Source organism: Zalophus californianus, chromosome 2 (assembly GCF_009762305.2).
Source record: "Zalophus californianus isolate mZalCal1 chromosome 2, mZalCal1.pri.v2, whole genome shotgun sequence".
NCBI lineage: Eukaryota > Metazoa > Chordata > Mammalia > Carnivora > Otariidae > Zalophus > Zalophus californianus.
Window position 1 is genome coordinate 2,567,355 of NC_045596.1, and position 19,315 is coordinate 2,586,669.

Consider the following 19,315-nt stretch of genomic DNA (forward strand, 5'->3'; position numbering starts at 1 on the left):
TTCGGTCTTGGCGTGAGCTCGAGAAATTCCCCGTTTCAGAGGAATAGTTTAAGAAAAAGAAAATGACTAAGCGTGCACTTTATGTAACAACCATTAAGATAATTTGATGCTCTGTTTTGATTCAGGGTACAATATTCCCTTTAAAAACGAGACATTCTCTGCTTTCTTGAGAATTCCAAAAGGCTGGGAATTAAATCTCTTCCCCAATAAAAAGGAGAAGCCTGGTCTCCCATCTAAATATTACAACGTAGCTGTGGCAGAGAACAGTCTTTCCAATTATGCAGGAGCCCCATCAAAGCACAGACTTGGTGTCATGAAAATGTCTGATGTTTATCTAGTGCTTAATAATTGCCAGGCACCAGGGCTTTCTACGTCCCAGAAGCCCCTTTACAGTGAGGACACTGAGGCACGGGGGTAAGGGGCTGGCCCCATCACTCAGCTCATGAGTGACGCCGTCGGGGTAGCCTCCCCGGGCGCCCGTGGGCACGTCCATCCAGCTGGGGAGCCTCAGGGGAGCCCGGGGGAGGTTGGGCCCCCCAGAGGTGCTCCCCTTTCCTGCCCCACCTGCGGGGAGCACCTCTGGGGGGCCCAACCTCCCCCGGGCTCCCCTGAGGGAGCTCACCTGCAGGCCCAGCTGTTCTCTGGAGGGAAGCCACTCTCCTTCATCCTATGTCACAAGCCAGCTTTGAAACGGGCAACCCTGACCACCCCCCGTGGACCCCCCGGACGCCCCCACCGCCTGGTGGTGGGCCAGTGCCTTAGCAAGGCATCCAGAGAGCATTGCTGGTACTGGCCAGCCCAACTCTCCAGCAACTTGCTGTGCTCACTGCAAGCTTTGGTGACCCAAGATCTGGTGGCCCGCCCCATGCATGGAGGTCCTGCCCCCATACCGCCCCCCAACCCAGTGCGCGGCCTGGAAGCCTGTCCCTCCAGCGCATGCCTGGAGGATGGCCCCGTCCTCTCTCCACCCCCTTCCCCCCTGCCTCGGACATGTTTCCTTGTGGTCCACACCTACCTGGATGCCTCCTTTCTCCCAGCTCTGCCTCCCTCTGACCAAGGCCTCCTGGGGGCAGGACGGTGTCCTTTTGGCCGCACCCCAGGGCCCAGTGCAGGGCACGTGCCCGCCGGGCGGGGGTAGACCCCGCCTCGGCCCCTGCTTCCCGGACCTCCCAGCCCATGTATCCTGGGCCAGGCTCCTCCTCGGGGAGATGGGCTCGCCACCCTGTGGAACGTGGGCCGACCAGATGACGGGCTCATTTCTGGACTCTCCGATGGATTCCCCGGGCTAGTGTCCCTCCTTGTGCCAGGACCACGCTGTCTGGATTATGTCACAGTGTAGCCTGCCTTCCTGCTTCGTTATTTCTCCAGACAGGCTCGACTGTTCCGGGCCCCTTGCATTTCCATATGAATTGTAAAGTTTCTAGAATTCATTAATTTCGCAAAGTTTATTAATTTCTACAGAGAAGTTGGCGGGATCCTGCTGGGGATTGCGCTGTGTCCCCACGGGGGCCGGAGGAGGCCGCCGCTCTGCTTCCCAGGGTCTCCTACGGGGTTCGCTCAGGGCCTCCCCCCAACCCGCCCTCAGGTGTCGTGGGCTCCCTCTGGACCCAGGGCCGGCCTGCCCTCTAGGAGCCAGATGCCAGGACGAGGCCCCCAGGGCGGTGAGTGCCGGAGAGCACTCAATGAGGTAGGCCGCGGGGGTGTCAACAGTCTCTGGGTCCCAGGGACCAGGCCCCGGGGGACGAGGGTTTGCTTCTACCTCACTCTCTCCCAAGTCTATAAATGACAGCTAATCCTGGGAGATACCCAACAGCCCAGATTCCTCTAAATGTTTACATGTGGCTTACACCACTGAACAATCAGAGCCGAAATTCCAGTTTGAATTTCCCCAGATACCCAAACATGGATCACAAACACACCTCATTGAACTCTGCCAAACGTTCAATTAAAATCACAGAATTCATCTGTTTCCTTACGGCTTTAAATTCTTCCAAAAAGTGGACAAAGCATGAAATGTAGCATGAACGTGTCGGTACTGGCTCTTCTCCGTCCTCCCGAGCCCCCTCCTGCCTCCCGGGAGCCACTGTCTTGGGGTCACATCCTGGAGTTACTGAAGCACCTGCTCTGTGCCCATGCAGGGTGACCATGAGGTCTGGACACATGGATGCCCTGACGGGAACTGGCCTTTCCCCCGTGCTGCAGCCCTGGGCGCAGGCCGAGCCTTCTGTCTGCTGGTAAGGTGGTGGTTGCATTAACGTCCCCCCGGGCCCACGTCGGCCTCTCCCCTGCATCGGGTTTTCCCTGCTGAGTGTGTCCTTTTGCTTTTGCTTCCCTGGAGTTCCCAATCCGCTGTCCTGTCGCTGGGCCCGGACAGGCCACAGGGAGCTGAGGGATGCAGACGGGTCCGTTAACTTGGTTTCTTATAGACACACCTTCCCTTCTTAGGAAAACAAACACAGATCCACACTTTACCAACAGTTATAAACTTAATAAAATGAATTACCGACACATATGAAATTTCCCCTCTTTTTTGAAAACTGACAAACATGGAACATAACCCATGATGTTCTTTCACATCGTTTTGTAGTTGTGGTAAATGTAAGCTGCTGCAGCCGAGGCTCCAAACACAGGGACTCAAGGGATCTAGACGTTTGGCTCTCTCAAGTCCTACGTCCACAGTCGTGGTCATTCAGGGACCCAGGGCCCTCCGGATCATATCTGCCTGGGAGAAGCCGGCTGTAGCCGGTGGGCACGGGGAGCCTGCCTGGGCTCACGCCTGAGGCCTGTCCACGGTGTCCTGGGTTCAGACAGAGATGTAGAGACAGCCTTGGGGTGGGGGTGGGGACAAGAAGGGAACTTCTTTCCAACAGCAGGAGTGGTGGGGGGTGGGGTGGGCTGGGTGAACCAGGGAGCTCCAGGCGGCCTCCCTGGAGGAGGTGCACAGGGGGAGTCTTGAGTTCTTCCTGACAGGCACATCTCCTAGAGCGTGCATGTGTGCACCTGGCTTTCGGGGGGGAGGTCACAGAGGGCAGGAGAAAGGTCGGCATGAGGCCAACCGGGGCTGGAGACAAAGCCCGGGTACCTGAGCCACTCTGAGCCACAGTGTTCCTTCCCTGTGAAATGGAAATCACAGTGACAAGGGCAGGGCGGTGTGGGGAGGGTCAGACGCGATCCTGTGTCCGCAAGGCCCAGCGGCTGTTATTGTTGAATTGTTACCATTTGTGTGGCTGTTGCGGACTTTACTGCGGCAGGTGGATGTTCTGCGGCAGAGGAGAGCGGAGAGCCCGCTGCTGGGCTGGCCTGGGCCCCGGGGAGCCACCGGTCTGACCCCCGGAAGACAGTCCCGGCCCCCCTGGGAAAAGAGATGCCCCAGTGTCCTGAGCTTCCCCAGGGAAGAGAGGCCCGATGGCAGCCCCCGGAGACACGGGGATGGGGGACAGTGTCGGGTGGGGCGGCACTCTCTCCCTCCAATCCCCCTCCAGACCCCAGATTCTGGGGCTCTATGCTTTGGAGCATGACAATAGCCTCACTGAATTTTACTCTGTGTACAAAGTGATTAAATTTTTATGTTCCTAATCGTCAGGCATCTGCTCAGTGGCCTCTTGTACCTTGCTGGCTCGGCTCGCCTGCCAACCCCTTAAACCTTTGGTGCTGGTGAGCCAGTCCCGGCCCTCCGCCCGCTTGCGTGCCCTCTCCCGGGACGGCAGCCGGGCTGTGCGCAGAGCCCGAGTTGTGGAGTCAGACAGGCCTGGAGGGGAATCGGGACTCTGCCTCCCTGAGCTGCCCCTCACCTGAGCTGCTGCGGCCTCTGTTTCCCTCCCGTAAAATGGGTCAACAATGGCGTCTGGGCCTCAGAGGTCAGAAAAACTACCATGTGTCTCCATGTAGTCGTGCTCGGCTCACGCTTCCTGGAAGGAGACTCAGGCCGAGGCCTGGGGCTGAGGCTGTGGGCAGGGCTGGGCCACCCCCAGAGACCCAGAGGGAGAGAGACGTCCTGGTGTGAGGAGTGAGAAGTTCTAGGGGCTAATGGGAGGTGGGGGTCCACAGTGCACCCCGGGACATAAGCAGACACAGTCCCTAGGAAAGGCACCCCCTCGGTGCTGTGGGGCTGACGAGGTGACACCCTGCATTGGGAACCGCCTGATGCACACGGACTCTGCTCTGGGTGCTGCCTCTGGTTTTTACTTTCTCTGGCTCCATTTTAAGCTAAAGCTTACTGGGCACTTCCTGGGAGGCAGATGTGCCCGGGGCTGTTTCCACGAATCCCTGTCATCCCCATTTTACAGGTGGGGAAACTGAGGCTGGTGGAACTTGTGGAATGTGCCCAGGTCAGCATACGACTGGGGCACGCAGGATGCGGCCGTGTCTGCCCCTCACCAGTCCTGTGAGGACACCCCTGCTGGCCTGGGATCCCCTGTTTGATGGGGAGACAATCAGATCCCATGAAATGTCACCTAGGCTCCCAGCAAGCAATGGCTCAAGGATGCTGAGGGTGAGCAGCGGAGGGAGGGGGGGAGAGAGCCGAGGTGGAGGGGGGGAGAGAGCCGAGGTGGAGGGGAGGACAGAGGGTTCTCCTCCCAGAGAGGCTTCAGTGTGGTTCTGGGCGGGTTCTCCCCTGCAGCCCTCAGGCCCCCAAGGACTACCGCCCGTCCCCACTGACCTCTGGCTGTGTCCTGCCAACTGGCGGAGTTTTGGGTTCTGGGCCTTCAGAGCCTCCGGCCCCAGCCGCTCCCCTCTGGCTGCCTCAGACATGAGGACAGAAGGGCCAGAGATCCCCCCAAGGCCTCCCCAGTGGGGCCCAGAGACAGCCCTTGGGGCTCTCTGGTCTCCGGCACCAGGCCCGGCCGAGGGCAGCCCTGGGTGTCGGAGACCCTGGCAGTGGTCCGGGGAGGCCCCGCGTGCGGGACGAGGCTGCAGGGACACATTTGGTGGGGGGCTGGTCTGTACCTAAAAGAGCACGGGGGGCCGCTCTCCCTGCTCCGGGCTGCAGTGGTCCCCCTGTGTTGGCAGCCCTGAGGTTTCTGCGGGTCTCCAGGAGGGGCCAGGATGGACGGCGGTGTCCTGAAGCCACCCCCCAGCACCTCCGGAGTCAGAACTCCAGGGAATCTCTTGCCAACAGCCACAACTCCGGCTTACAAAACCTCTGGGCCAGGTTTCTCAGGCACTTCATTTCCAGGCTCCCTGGAAGGGGGAGGCCGGCCCCGCGCTCTGGCCGCCCGAGGGTCCACTGCGGCCCAGGCCCAGGCAGCCGCCCTGCTGGGATGAGCCCGGGAGGACCGCCTGCCCCATGCCCGCAGCCCCTCCTCTTAGTCATTCAGACAAAACCACACCCCTTCTTCGCAAGGCCCAGTTTATCAAAATCCCAGAACAGGAGGCTTCTGCAGACGAGCCAGCTGGATCCAGGGCAGATGCATAATGTATGAGCCGAGCCGGCTGGCTCCACCGCCGGACCAGAGCAACTCAGCCTCGACCCAACCCGAGGAAAATTAAAGTGAATCTTGGCGCTTTTCCTTCTGAATCAGGATCTTACTGTGGTTCTGGCCGAGCTGTTTGCTCAGTAGATTTATATGCAATTGGCTCGTGGTTTGGGGACCATGATTTGTCCTGAGGCGGCAGCGCTGGTTTGAGCTGTGGGAGCTGGCCAGGCCTCAGCATATGGGTCGTGGGCTCCCCTCTTGATTAATGGTGCCCCTTGCTTCCTGGGGGAGATCCTAGAGCCGCTGGGGTGCAGAGGGATGTGGCTGGACCGAGGTGGGGGGGTTGCTGTCCTTGCTGGGCTGGGGCCGGTTCTGCTCCTCCGGTCGGCTTGTTCCGGGCACCAAGGGGGAGTGGGTGGTGACAGGGGCCCCTGTCCATTTGCACCCCCTCCATGCTTGCACCCCCTCCCTGTTTGCACCCCCTCTCTGCTTGCACCCCCTCCATGCTTGCACCCTCTCCCTGTTTGCACCCCCTCTCTCCTTGCACCCCCTCCCTGCTTGCCCCTCCCTGTTTTTACCCCCTCTCATTTGCACCCCACCCCCAGTACTTTGGCTGTACAGAGCGCTGGGGGGCATGGCTTTCCCACCATACTGGAACTATTTTCTCTCTTGTTTTCTGGCCTCTGGTCATTGCTGCCACGGAGAAGGCTGCCTCTGGTTGTCCCCCACATCAGCACCCCTGGGAGTTTTAGGAGGGTCTCTATCTTTGAGGTTTTGTCTGCTCAGCCCACTATACAGCTTCAGTTTTTATTTTTATTTATTTATTTTTTTCCCTTTAAAACAGCTTCGGTTTTTAAAAAATCTGAGGACTCTGGTCTTCCCTCCCTTCTGGGAAACTCTGCCGTGTGCTCTGAGGCTGGGCCCCGGTTCTCTTTCCTCACCTGCCTGCTTCCGGTTCTGTAGGAGTCTAACCCGCAACCAGCAGCCACGTGGCTTCACGCCTTTCGTGCCCACCCTCAGCCTTCCTCTCCCTGCCTGGGGAGGGGGAGCTCCTCCGTTTTGCTCTGTGCACCCCAGCGCTACCTGCGGGCAGGGACGTTGCTGGGTTCCAAAGCTGCGGTTTTGATTTATAGAGGTCAGGCCCGCATGGGCGGTTGGGAGCTCCATTCAGCCTCACGCTGTGTGTGGCCAGACTTTGTCATCGTGGGTTGGACGATGGCCCCCCAAAGATATCCACACGTCCTGGTCCCTGAGGAATGTGGCCTTATTTGGGAAGAGGGTCTTTGCAGATGTAATTAAGGATCTTTGGATGAGGAAGGACCCTGAACTATCTGTGTGGACTCTAAATCCACTGGCAAGTCAGGGGGAATTTGCTTATCAGAGAGAGCCAGAGGGGACATTGAGGCACACAGGGGAAGCCCACAGAAGAGAAGAGCCCATGTGACCACAGGGGCAGAGATGGGAGTGATGCGGCCACGAGCCAAGGAATGCCAGGAGCAATCAGGAGCTGGAAGATGCAGGAGCGGCCCTCCCCTGAGCCTCTGGAGGACTGCAGCCCTGCCCGCACCTTGATTTTGGGCACCGGGCCTCTGGAACTGTGGGATTTCGAGTTGCTCAGGTGTCATGGTCTGTTATGGTGGCCCTAGGACGCTGGTCCAGTCATCTTCACCCAGAAGAATGGAGGATCCTCCTCTGGGAAGCTGCCTGCTCAGTATCGGGGGGCCCCCGGGCCTGGAATCCCAGGCTCTCTGCCTTTGGGGTTCCTCCCCCAGCCTGAAGCCACAGCTGCAATACCAGCCTCTCACTAGGGGCCTCTGCAAGAAACAGGACCGCACCTGGTCCACTGACTCACTCCTCTGTGTTCTAATATAATTTTAGAGAATAGCCAAACTGATCTCAGACTCGCAAATGCAAGGGGGACCGAAAAAGCATCCAAAGTTCAAACAGTATTTAGGGTTCCATAAGACACCATTTGCCAGCAAAGGTGCTGAGGTTTTGCCCTTTGTAGGGGGACCCCTGGTTCCGTAACCTTCCAGCACACTGGGGGCAGGTCACGGAATGAGCCAGGCGGGGTGGGGTCCCCAAGGGGTGGGGGAACCATCTTCTTACTGGGAATACCTTTGACACCAGAACCGTGTTCCCACATGGTGTGACGTGTTCAGCAGGGGGCTCTGGAGTGGAATGGCTCCACTGAGCACTAACTGGGTGAAGCGACCAGGTTACAGAACTCACGGGACAGTCCCGCGGGAACGGCTGTCTGATGAGGCGGACAAATTCCCAGAAGCTGGCAGAACCTGCCAAGACTAAATCATGAAGAAACAGAAAATCTGAAGAGACCTATAACTCAGAAGGAGATTGAATCGGTAGTCAAACATCTCCCAACAGAGAAAGACCCTGGACCCTATGGCTTCCCTGGTGAATTCCACCAGACATTTAAAGAACTCCTCTCAAACTTTTCCAAACAACGGAAGAGGAGGGAACGTTTCCTAAGTCATTCTAGGAAATTTCCTGACGCCAAAGCCAGACAGAGACACTGTAAGAAAACCATAGCCCCACATCCCTCACGAGCATTGATGCAAAAATCCTCGACAAAATGCTGGCAAACGGAATTCAGCAGCATATTAAAAGGACTATACTCCACGACCGGGTGGCATTTATTCCGGAATGGAAGGATGGTTCAGCACAGGTAAACTGATCAATGTAATACACTACATCAACAGAACGAAGGAAGAAACCCCACAGGATCACATCCAATGATGCAGAGAGAGCATCTGACAAAATAGAACACCCTTTCATGATAAAAAGCTCGACAAACTGGGAACAGAAGGGAACTTGCTCCACAGAACAAATGCACGTATGAGACCCCACAGCAAACAGCATGAAGATCAGAACCACAATGAGACCTCGCCTCACACCTGGTAGAACGGTTACCATTGCGGAAAACATAAACTAACAAGTGTTGGTGTCGGTGAGGATGTGGAGAAATTACAACCCTGTGCAGTGTCGGTGGGAGTGCAAAATGGTGCGGCCGCTGTGGAAAATAGTATGAAAGTCCCTCACAAAATTAAAAATAGAACGACCATATGACCCAGCAATTCCACATCTGGGTATGTACCTAAAAGAACTGAAAGCAGGGTCTCAAGGAGATGTTTGTACACCCATGTTCACTGTAGCATTATTCCCAGCGGCTGAGACAGGGAAGCACCCAAGTGTCAATCAACCAATGAATGGAGAAGCAAAACGTGATCCATCACAGGATGGAATGTCATTCAGCCTTAAACAGGAAGGAGACTCTGACACCTGCCACCACATGGATGAACCTGGAGGACACTGTGCTCAGCGGAAGAAGCCGGTCAGCAAAGGTCAAATACTGTAGGATCCCACTTACATGAGGTCCCTAGAGGAGTCAGAAAGTAGATGGTGGAAACCAGGGGCCGCGGTGGGAGGGTGGGGAGGAAGAGGCAGTTAGTGTTTAATAGGAATAAGAGTTTCAGATTCACAAGACAAGGAGTTCTGGGGGTAGATGGTGGGGATGGCTGCCTAACAAAGTGAATGTACTTAACACCACTGAACCACACACTTAAAGATACTTAAGATAAATTTTATGTTATGTGTATTCTACACAATACACATTGTGTACAAGTTGAAAAAAAGTTCAGCGAAAACAAAGAGGTTGAACCCGTTTCAGCGTAACTACGTATTTTTAATTTCAGATGGTGAAATTAAATTCCATCTTAAATTCAGATGGATGCCCATCGGCTCCTCCTTACACAAGAGGAGGACATTTGCATTCCTGCGTTTTCTCCCATTTTCCCGCCCAGCATGTCTTAATGTTGATCAGTTGTATATATTTTTTACCTTTTCAAGATCACTCTGTTCTGGAACCATAATGCCCCAGCTTTTTGGCTCACGGCTTCCACTCTAGATTTTTCTTCAGGTTGTCTTTGGATTGGCTAGATGTGGGAAATTATTTGAATGTTTTTATTACCATAAGCAGAGCTCACGGGTGCTGTATCCCACGGGCTCTTCTGTGTCCGCGACGGTCCCCCCTGGCGCCTCCATCTGTGACAGTTTCGGGCTGCGCTGAGGACATGCTTGTCTCCGACACGGGATGCCTGGATTCCTGTCAGCAGTGTCGTCCCTTCAGATGCCCCCTACCTGGAGCCTGATGGGTGGCGTGGGCCACGCTCGCGCACCTCTGTGTGTGTTGGGCACCAGGGGGATGATCCATCAATACCCAGTGCACAGGGCTGTTCCCGTGCTCCCTACAAAGCCGGCCAGGAGACAGGCGGGGATCCCCATGTCCTTCCCCACCCCGTGTCCCCCTCGCCCTCTGCCACCCCCACAGGTGGCCTGGGTGGGCGGCCTTGGCTTCACTTCCTGTCGTCGGAGGCCTTTGCGGGCCTGCCTGCCGCGGTGCTGGTTTTCTTTTGTCCTTTGTTGCTGAGCGTGGGGGGGCACTAAGGCGCCCCGTGAATCGCCTGGGTCCAGCCAGAGTCCTGCCGGTGGGCACACTCTCCTGACCCCATGTCTCCTTGATAACAGGGGTCAGCACCGAGGCAGCACTGGGACGCCTTCTCCGTGTGCTGGCTCCGTGTGCATGCATGAAAGGCTCGGGGGGATTCTCAGCCTCCAGTTTAAGGGGCCAAAGGCCGTGTTCCCTGCTGGAAGCTGGAACCCTCACATGCTCCAGGCCCCGAGGCCCGGGGACACGCAGCTTTGGAAGCGGGTTATTCGGGATAACCGTGACATGGCCGATCTCACCTCCCACCTTGGCTTCCGCCCTGTGTGCGGCGGAAGCAGGCAGAAGGCCTGTCCACGGACCCCTGTTTCCAGCAGGGGCTGCGTCCCTCGGGCCCCACCCCGGTGGTTCCAAGGCCTTTCTGCCTCAGGCCAGCAGCGTCCAGATAACGGGCTGTGTGTCAGACCAGCGCAATCCGTGGACATGAGCCCCTAGCTTCTTTCAGGGTAAATGGAGTTCCTCGGCCATGAAGAGCGGGACACCACGGCAGGGAAGGAGGCTCTCTGCGGGGCCACAGAGCACGGTGCGGGGGGAAGCGGTGACTCTGGGCAGGCATCCCTGACCCTAGATACATGGCACCTGTACCCTCTGGGGCACTCGTGGCTGAGGACAGGCCTTGATGGGTTTGTACAGCTGCTGAGGAGCTTCCCCACGGACCCCTCTGTTTGGGAAGAGACTACTGGAGTCCTCCACCCAGGGTGGCACCCCGGGGATGGCGCCACACTGGAGGGCCACGGGGGGTCAGGTTGTAGGCAGCAGTGCTGGTGGCCAGAGGGGCCTTGGCAGGGAGAGCCCAGGGACTGGGCCCATGTGTCCCCTGCCCCTTTGGCCGTGCCCTGGAGTCCACACTCGACGCTGCTGGACCAGAGGCTGACCCCCATCCACACGAGGGGAAGCTGGTTACCGAGAGCCCCCCATGTGCGGCCACCTGGAACACGAACCCTGAGTGCTGATCCTGCTCGCAGGGGCTCCACACCCCCTTCCCCGGACCTGTCCCGTCTCTTCTCCTAACGGCCCTTTACATGGTCCCCAGCGGCCATCCTTCACAGGCCTCCTGCATGAATTCACCGGAACTGGGCCCAGGCCACCCTTCCTTCCTCAGCGGACGGCTCACGCCTGTGCTCAGATAACAGGCTTGGGAGATGGGGCTGAGCTGCACCTGTGACTGCGTGCCCTGAGGAAGCCCTCTGAAGCCCTGTGCTCGGCTGGGGCGCTGCAGATGCACCGGGAGCCAGGGTCAGTAAGTGATGGAGGTCAGGACAGAGGTCAGTGGGGTCAGCAGGAGGTCAGTTAGCGGCGGAGTCGATGCACAGATGGGTGAGCGTTACCTTGTAATGCGTTCACACACACGTGCACGTTCACATGCTCTAAAACAGGCAAACCGTCAGTCAGTTTAAACAAGAAAAAACAAGTTATAAATTAGCAAGGAGAAAGGAATTGCAAAAACAAAGAGGCTATCCGCAAATAATCTAAAAATTCTGATGAAGTGGATATTTGCTGGGAAAACGCGGATTACTGAAAGCCTCTCCAGAAGGTGATCTGAACACGCATGGAAGATACTCGGAGATGGTCAGGGCCGCCCTTCCCGTGTGCTCACGGTCTGGCGGTTTCCCAGGGATTCTTTTCAAGGAACTGATAATGACAACGCCCCATACATTTTTCCGGAGCAGAGGGAAAGATGGGAAACTGCCCAGTTCTTTGTCATGAAGCTCAGCTCACAGACAAGTACGTAAACAAGGCGCACACCCTCGACCTCCAGAACTAGCGTCCTCATGAACTCACACGTACAGTTGAAATCAAAATTCCAGCAAATGCTATTCGGCGTTGGTGTACGGGGAAGGACAAATCTGCCCTAACCCAGGGGAGCTTATCCTACATATTGAAAGATTGTACATCCAGAAAAATATGAATCACATAAAGGAAAACAAATGACAATTTTCGTAGATTCACTCATGCAGATATATATCCCCATTGGGACATCCCTGCGGAATCTGGCAGTTAATAGGGTGGAGCCGGCCCCCCTCCGACTGAACTGCCAGATTCCGCGGGTTCCTGGGCGTCCAGCTGGGGGTAAACCTGTTTGTGCATTCACTCATTAAGTCCAACAACAGCTTAGCGAGCTAGAATCTCCTTCACGTGATCGAGAACGATGTCTCAAACGGCAACCTAATTAAAAGTGTCTCTGAACCCCCACAGACATTTTCTCTAAAACCAGGAGCCGGGTAGAGCTGACACCTCGGGAAACTGGGCCTTTGGCCCCAAGGTCATGGAGGTACTCATACCACGGAGCCGAGCAGGGCGCAGAGCCCGCGTGCGGGGTCTGGCCCACTTCCCCGAGGCGGACTCGCCACGTGGGTCAGGCTGCACCCACAGAACAGGACTCTCTGTTTCCGTAGATTACAAGAGTCATTTTAAGAAACATTTATTTACTATGGTGAAGAAATAATCCCTTTATTTTGTGGTCCTGAGGACTGGAAAATTGCACGACTGATATGACCACCAGACTTTATTACTGTGGGGAGAACATGAAGGACTAGTCTACATGTCTGACACTGGGCAATCATTCAGATGAACCCGGTACAATCCCTGGCTTGGAATTCCACGCAGCAGTTCAAAATCATGCTTTTCAAGGACACTGATGCCGTGGGGAAATGTGCCCCAGCACTGGTTTATTTGATGTGTTTATCCCTGAAATGATTAATTTGCGGAAATCATTTTCAGTCCCTAATCTTGACAAACCTCTGAGACCAGGTGTGAAAATCGCCGTGTTTCTGGGTGTGGGGAGAAGTCTGCAGTCAGTCTCCCACACACACGCGGTGCTGGGGTTTTTTTTTCCCCAAAACCCGGCTCACCTTCTCACACGTGCAGGGGACGGGGAGGGAAGTGCCTCGTTGGTTGGGAAGAAGCCCTTGGAAGTTCAGATGGAGGGGGGAGGGCTCCACCCTTCTCAGAACGCCCACCCGTCTCCCTGGCTCTTGGGAGAGGCTGGGGGACTGGCAGTGGGTGGGAAGTGGAGGGCCTCAGCCCCACCCGGGGCCCAGCCCATGGACCACAGGGGGTAGATGGAGACATGAGAGTGGGGGGCGGAGCCCCTGAACCTCGGTCTGCATCCAACACCCAATGCATCGCTTGGTGCCGGCTCTGCCCGGTCCCGGGAACCCTGACATGCCTGCCACCCCATGAGGCAATGTCCTGGGGGCCTGCGGAAACCCATATAACACTGGTGCCACCTTGGTGTCTGCAGGCTGTGTGCTTTCTGGGGTAGGAGCCATCGGTTCTGTCAGTAACTCGAAGGGCTCCTGGACTCGAGGCCAGGGCAGGGGGAGGGGCAGGGGGAGTGCAGGCTGGAGAGGAGGTGAGGGCCGTTGCTGCCTGGAGGAGGGGCACAGGACAGGTGATGGAGCAGGGGAAGGGTGGGAAGCTGCTTGGCAGATGTGGGAACCCCACTGCTTGCAGAAGAGCGTTCCCAAGATGCGGGCTGCCTGTGGCGCTCGGGGCTGAGGCGCATCGCTGGCCCAGCTGGCCCAGCCCTCGGGGAGGCCTGCGTCCCCGGGGGCCCTCCAAGCACCCCCTTCTTGAGCTCTGCCTTTCCTGCCAGGACTCACGTGCACTTATACATAAAGATGAGCACGTGTGGGTTCTGGAGCACATCCTGCCCTTCAACCCGCTTCACTGCGCCGCGTCTCGTAATTATGTATGTGGTTGTAGGAGGCAGTCGGCAGAGGGTTCCGTTGTCCACCAGCCCCATTGCCGCTCATCCCTCAAAGCCACGATACTGTCTCTTCCTGCATCCTTAATGGCTCCTGTGGGCTCAAGTCCGGGAAGCAGGGGTGCAGGGGGGAGCCCCTGTCAGCCTGGGCCCTCGTGGGACACAATGAGCAGACAGGAGCACCCACCGTGCTCTCCCGTTCTAAGCTGTTGGGAGGCAGCTTGTTTGCTGGCCGTGTCCCCCTGGCCTGGCCGATTCACACCCCGAAGCCTCTGGTCTGAGCGATGGCAGGATGGGGTCCCAAGTGGCTAGAAGGTGGAGCCCGGGAAAGCGGGGTCAGATTGTCAGATGAACAGGGGGTATCGGCGTTGGGGCGGGTCCAGGCTATGGGTTACCTGCGTGTAGGTGCTGCTTAAAGCCACAGCCGTCATGCTGGCTGATGCCACCTGGACCCCGCCGTGTGCCTGGCACTTCCGACGGGTCTTACGTGTCCCATCTTTGGGTCCTCAGAACAGACCCGCAGAGAAGGTACCATTGTCACCCCTATTTTACACACCAGGAAACGGAGGCCGAGTGTGAGGAGACCAAGGTCCCCTTCTGGAATTCTGCCCCTGGAGTCCTCGTGCAGGACTACTCCTCATCGGGCACCAGACCAGCGGGGGCCCTCCACGTCCTCCGAGGAGCAGCGGCGCAGAACGAAGGGGAATTGTGCTCCGGGCCTGCTCGTCACCTGGCCGGGCCCCAGGGGCCATGGCTGCATCTTTCCCTTTGGATCTCCTGTGTTTGTGGCAGGACTCCCTGCTGCTGCATCAACTGTTCAGGAATTATAAGGGGCTTTTCCGACTTCATTGTGGGGAAAATAGAGCTCCCATAGGCAAGGCAACCCACTGCTTGTTGCCAGATGGAGGCCCCACACTTCTTTTGCGAGGTGGCATAAAGGCTCCCACTTAAGCTGATTGCTCCTCGGGATAATAAAGGAGCAGGTGTTTCCAAGCCACTTGAAAAATAATGTGAATATTTGAGCGTTGTGAGTAATCTGCATGCTGCCTCTGGTGTGAGCAACCTGCCTGCCTTTAACTCCAGGGCCCTGGAGCTTGGCGCCCCTGTCAGCATGTACCCCGCTTGCTCAAGGGCAAGGCAGCTCCCGAGCACCCTCACCAGAGTTTGCTGGGCAGCAAGCTCCCTTTCCAGCCGGGTGCACTGGGGCTGAACATTTTGCTTCTGTGTGGTCTTACCTCCAAAATGATGATCCTGCCTTAGAAACTCTGTGAGCCTGCTTCTCCCTCTGCTGCTCCCCCTGCTTGTGCTCTCTTTCTGTCAAATAAATAAAATATAACATTAGACAAAGGCTTGTGGTCTGGCCAGGCAAGTCCTTCTAACTCGTTCCTAATTTACTCATTGATAAATTCAGCAAATACTTACTGAGGATCTACCACGCTGCTGGCCTGGACCTCAGCTTCTGGACTTCTATCAGTGAGTCACACAAAGGAGACCCCTGCTCTGGCGAAGGAAGACAGACCCCCCCCCGCCCCGATCATAACAGACAAGGAAATGACACAGTGTTTAGAGGGCATTCTGTTCAGAGAAACAGAGGTGGGTGTGGTGGGGAGTGGGGGTGGACGTTTGCAGTCTTTTGGTTTCTGTTCTATCCACTCTGTGAGATGTCATTTACATACGATGAAACGCACCTGATGCGTTTGGGTGAGTGTCAGCACTGCCACACTCAAGACGGGGAGCGTTTCGGGCACCCCCAGACCTTGTCTGTGCCCCTTCCATCCATCTCCCCCTCAAGCAGAGACTCTGCCGCCACAGTTCAGCATCGTCTTTCCTGAGTTTATCTGGATGGGGGGGCTCCCGAGGGAGCTCTCTTGTGCACGTCCTTCTGCTGAGCGTGCCTTTGGGGTCCCTCCAGGCTGTGTGGCGGTAGCTCGTCTCACTGCCGAGCGGGAGCCCGCAGCACAGATACGCTACATCAGCCGCTACACACCTGTTGATAGACACCTGGGTTGTGTCTAGTTTTCGACTGTTATGGATAAAAAATGTTTGCATATACGTCTTAGTGTGGGCGTGTGCTGGATTATGTGGTAGCATTACATTCACCTTTCTAAGAAACTAGAGACTATTTTCCAAAGAAATTGCACTATTTTATATTCCTACAATTGATGTTCAGTCATTCCAGGTGCTTCACATCCCAGGGAACACTTGGCACAGTTAGTCTGTTAATTTTGACCATTCTAGAGGTTGCGTGGTAGAGTCTCATTATGCTCTTAACTCCTATTTCTTTGCCTAATAATGTTGAGCATCATTTCAAGTGCTTATTAGCCATTCATATATTTTCTTTTGTTAAGTTTCCATTCAAATCTCACTCACTTTTAATTTTTCTGTTTCTTTTCCTGTTATTGAGTGGCATTTATTATTGAGTTGAATTTCTTTATATATTCTGAGTATAAGTCCTTTGTCAGATATACGTATTGCAAATATTTTTTTGTGGACTTTGGCTTGTCTTTTTGCTTTCTTAATGGTATTTTTCAAAGATCAGAAGTTTTATTATTTTGATGAGGCCCATTTAATTTTGTCTTTCATGATTTGTGTTTTATATGTTCTTGCCAATAAATCTTTCCTTAACCAAAATGTTACAAAGATTTTCTCCTGTGTAATATTCTGAAAATTGTATAGGTTTAGCTCTTATAGTTAGGTCTGTGATCCATTTCACGTTAAGTTTGTACAAGGTATAAGGTTAGAGGTGAGGTTCACTCTTTTCCATATAGATATCCAGTTGTTCCAGCCCTTTTTTGGGAAAAGACTGTCTCTTCCTCCATTGAATTACCTTGGTACTTTTCCTAAAAATCAACTGAGGGGCACCTGGCCAGCTCAGTTAGTGGAACATGCGATTCTTAATCTCGGGGTTGAGGGTTTAAGCCCCATGTTGGGCCTAGAGCTTACTTTAAAAACAATTGGCCACGTATGTGTAGATTTATTTCTGGACATTCTATTCTGTTCTATTGACCTATATGTTTATCATCACCACAAAACCATATTGTCTTGATTACTGTACCTTTATAATGTTTGGAAATCAGGTACAGTGAGCCTTTCAAATTTGTTATTTTCTGTCAACATGATTTTAACCTCTGTAGGTCCTCTGCATTTCAATATGATTTTTATAATCAGCTTGTCAACTTCTTTTTTAAAAAAGCCAGAGAACACATTGAAACAGTGGATTAATTTGAGGAAATAACTGACATTTTATAATAACAATTGTCTTCTGATCCATGAACATGGTATATTCTCACTTATGTAGGTCTTTAGTTTCTCTCAGCAACACATGAATCTTACACACATTTTGTTAAATTCATCCTTGAGTATTTCATTTTTTAATACTATTGCTAAAAATGTTTTTAAAATTCAATTTCCAATTTTTAAATTGCTAGTTATAGAACTATCATAGTTTTTGTACATACATTTGTCAGTTCTGCACGCTTTTGGGGGGTTTACAGTCCTTAGGATTTTCTCTGTGGACAATCACATTGTCTATCAAAGAAGATGGTTTTATTAATCTTTCCAATCTATAGTCATTGATTTTATTTGCTTTATTGCACTGACTAGAACCCCCAGGGATGAATGTGACATCTTTGCTTTGTCCCCAGCCTTGGAAGAAAGCATTCAGCCTTCCACCTTGAAATAGGATATGATCTGTATGTTTTTCACAATGCCTCTTGTCAGATGCCCACCTATTTTTAGTTTGATAAGAGTGTTTATAATGAAGAGATGTTGAATTTTGTCATATGCATTGCTTTCCTGCGTCTATTGAGATGATCTTATGACTTTCCTTCTTTAGTCTGTTGATGTGGTGAATTACATGAAATGATATTCAAATGTTGAACTAACCTTGCATTCTTGGAATAAATCCACTTAGTCATGAAGTTTTGCCATATATATATATGCTTCATTTATACTGGATTTCATATGCTAATATTCTGTTAAGAATTTATGTCCATGAGGGATGCTAGTTTGAAGTTTTCTTTTCTTGTAATGTCTTTGTCTGGTTTTGGTACCAGGTATCATAAAATAAATTGGGAGGTGTTATTCATATCAGTACGGACTCATGGATGTGGGGTTATAATACAGTAGTACTTTATTTTTAGCTCAAAATTTTCCCATTTTGACCACTAGGAACTCTTTCAGTTGGCTCCTGTGTCCTTTTGACTTAATCCCTTCACTGTGTTTGTGTGTGTGTGTGTGTGTGTGTGTGTGTGTGTGTTTTAGCACTTACTACTTCTGGCACTCGGAGCTCCAGAATCATCTTGTATGTTTTCTGTCCCAGTCCTAGAATCAGCGGTTTTTCTGAGGAGCCCTTGTTCCTTTCATTGGAGAACAGTATTAGAAATCAAGAATAGGGGTGGCTCAGTTTGTTAAGTGTCTGACTCTTGATACCAGCTCAGATCTTGATCTCAGGGTTGTGACTTCAAGCCCCGTGCTGGGCTCCCCTCTGGGCATGGAGCGTACTTAAAAAAAAAAATCAAGAATGGGGCACCAAGGAGATATATGTGTTTATATTAACTGATATGTATACACATATCTATAAATATTTCTATATGTAGTCATTTGTATCCACAGTAAACTGAAATACTGATGCCTATAATGCTAATCCATCCTCATATGTTCCATTCTAGCCTCCTCTCCTTGCTTATCTGTAACTTTCCATGCCAACAGAGAGAAACCTGGCTCCTACCATCTGCCACCCACTATATAATTGTTCAATTCCAATAAACATGTTTCAGTTAGTTTTGATAATTTGTCTTTAAATTTGTGTTCATTCCTGCAAAGCTGTTGAATTCATTGACATAAAGTTGTTCGTAGTGCTCTCTTATTATAGCCTTAATGTCTGTAGGGTCTGTAGTAATGTCTCCTCCCATTCCTAAGATTGGTAATTTATGTCTTCTCTTTTTTTTCCTTGATTAAGTGCAAGTACGGACTAGATGGAGAGCTGGATCTGACCAGATTTGGGGTTCTGATAGCTGAGTACAGTAAAATGAGAGAAGGATAAGAGAGTGGAAGATGTGTGTGCACGCGTGTGCATGCACAAAGGAGATCACAGTGATATACCATGGACATTCCGCTGAGTGATGAGAGAATGAGGGCATGAAGGGGGTGGGGCCAGTGACACCATGGGGCAATGGGTTGTGAATCCCAGGGTGGTCATGTTCTTAGGGTGGGGCTACTAGCCCGTGTGAAATGGAAAGATGTGAGGCTGTCAGTACAGGGGGATGCTTGAATGCGAGACCCTGGAGTGTCTGTATTTAATGGTAATGCAAAATCTAGGGCATGGCTGTGGAGGAGATGCTGGAAGGACGCACGGTCATACAAGCAGAGGAGGAGGGCAAGAAGACAAGTGTGCAGCTGGACCTGACCTGGCGTCTCTGCTCTGGGCACTGTCCACAGAGATGCACTGGACAGCTCCCTGTAGGGAGTAGGAAGTGTGGGGTCTGGCGTGGTTTGGACCTTGGCCACGTGCCAGCAGGGCACCCTTGGGTGGGCTACTTAATTTACTTAATAATATGAGCTTCAGATTCTTTCTCCATAAATTGGGATATAATGCCCACCTGATAAAGTTATTTGTCATAGTAAATGAAGTAAAATACATTTTGTGGTGCCTGGCACAGAGTGGAC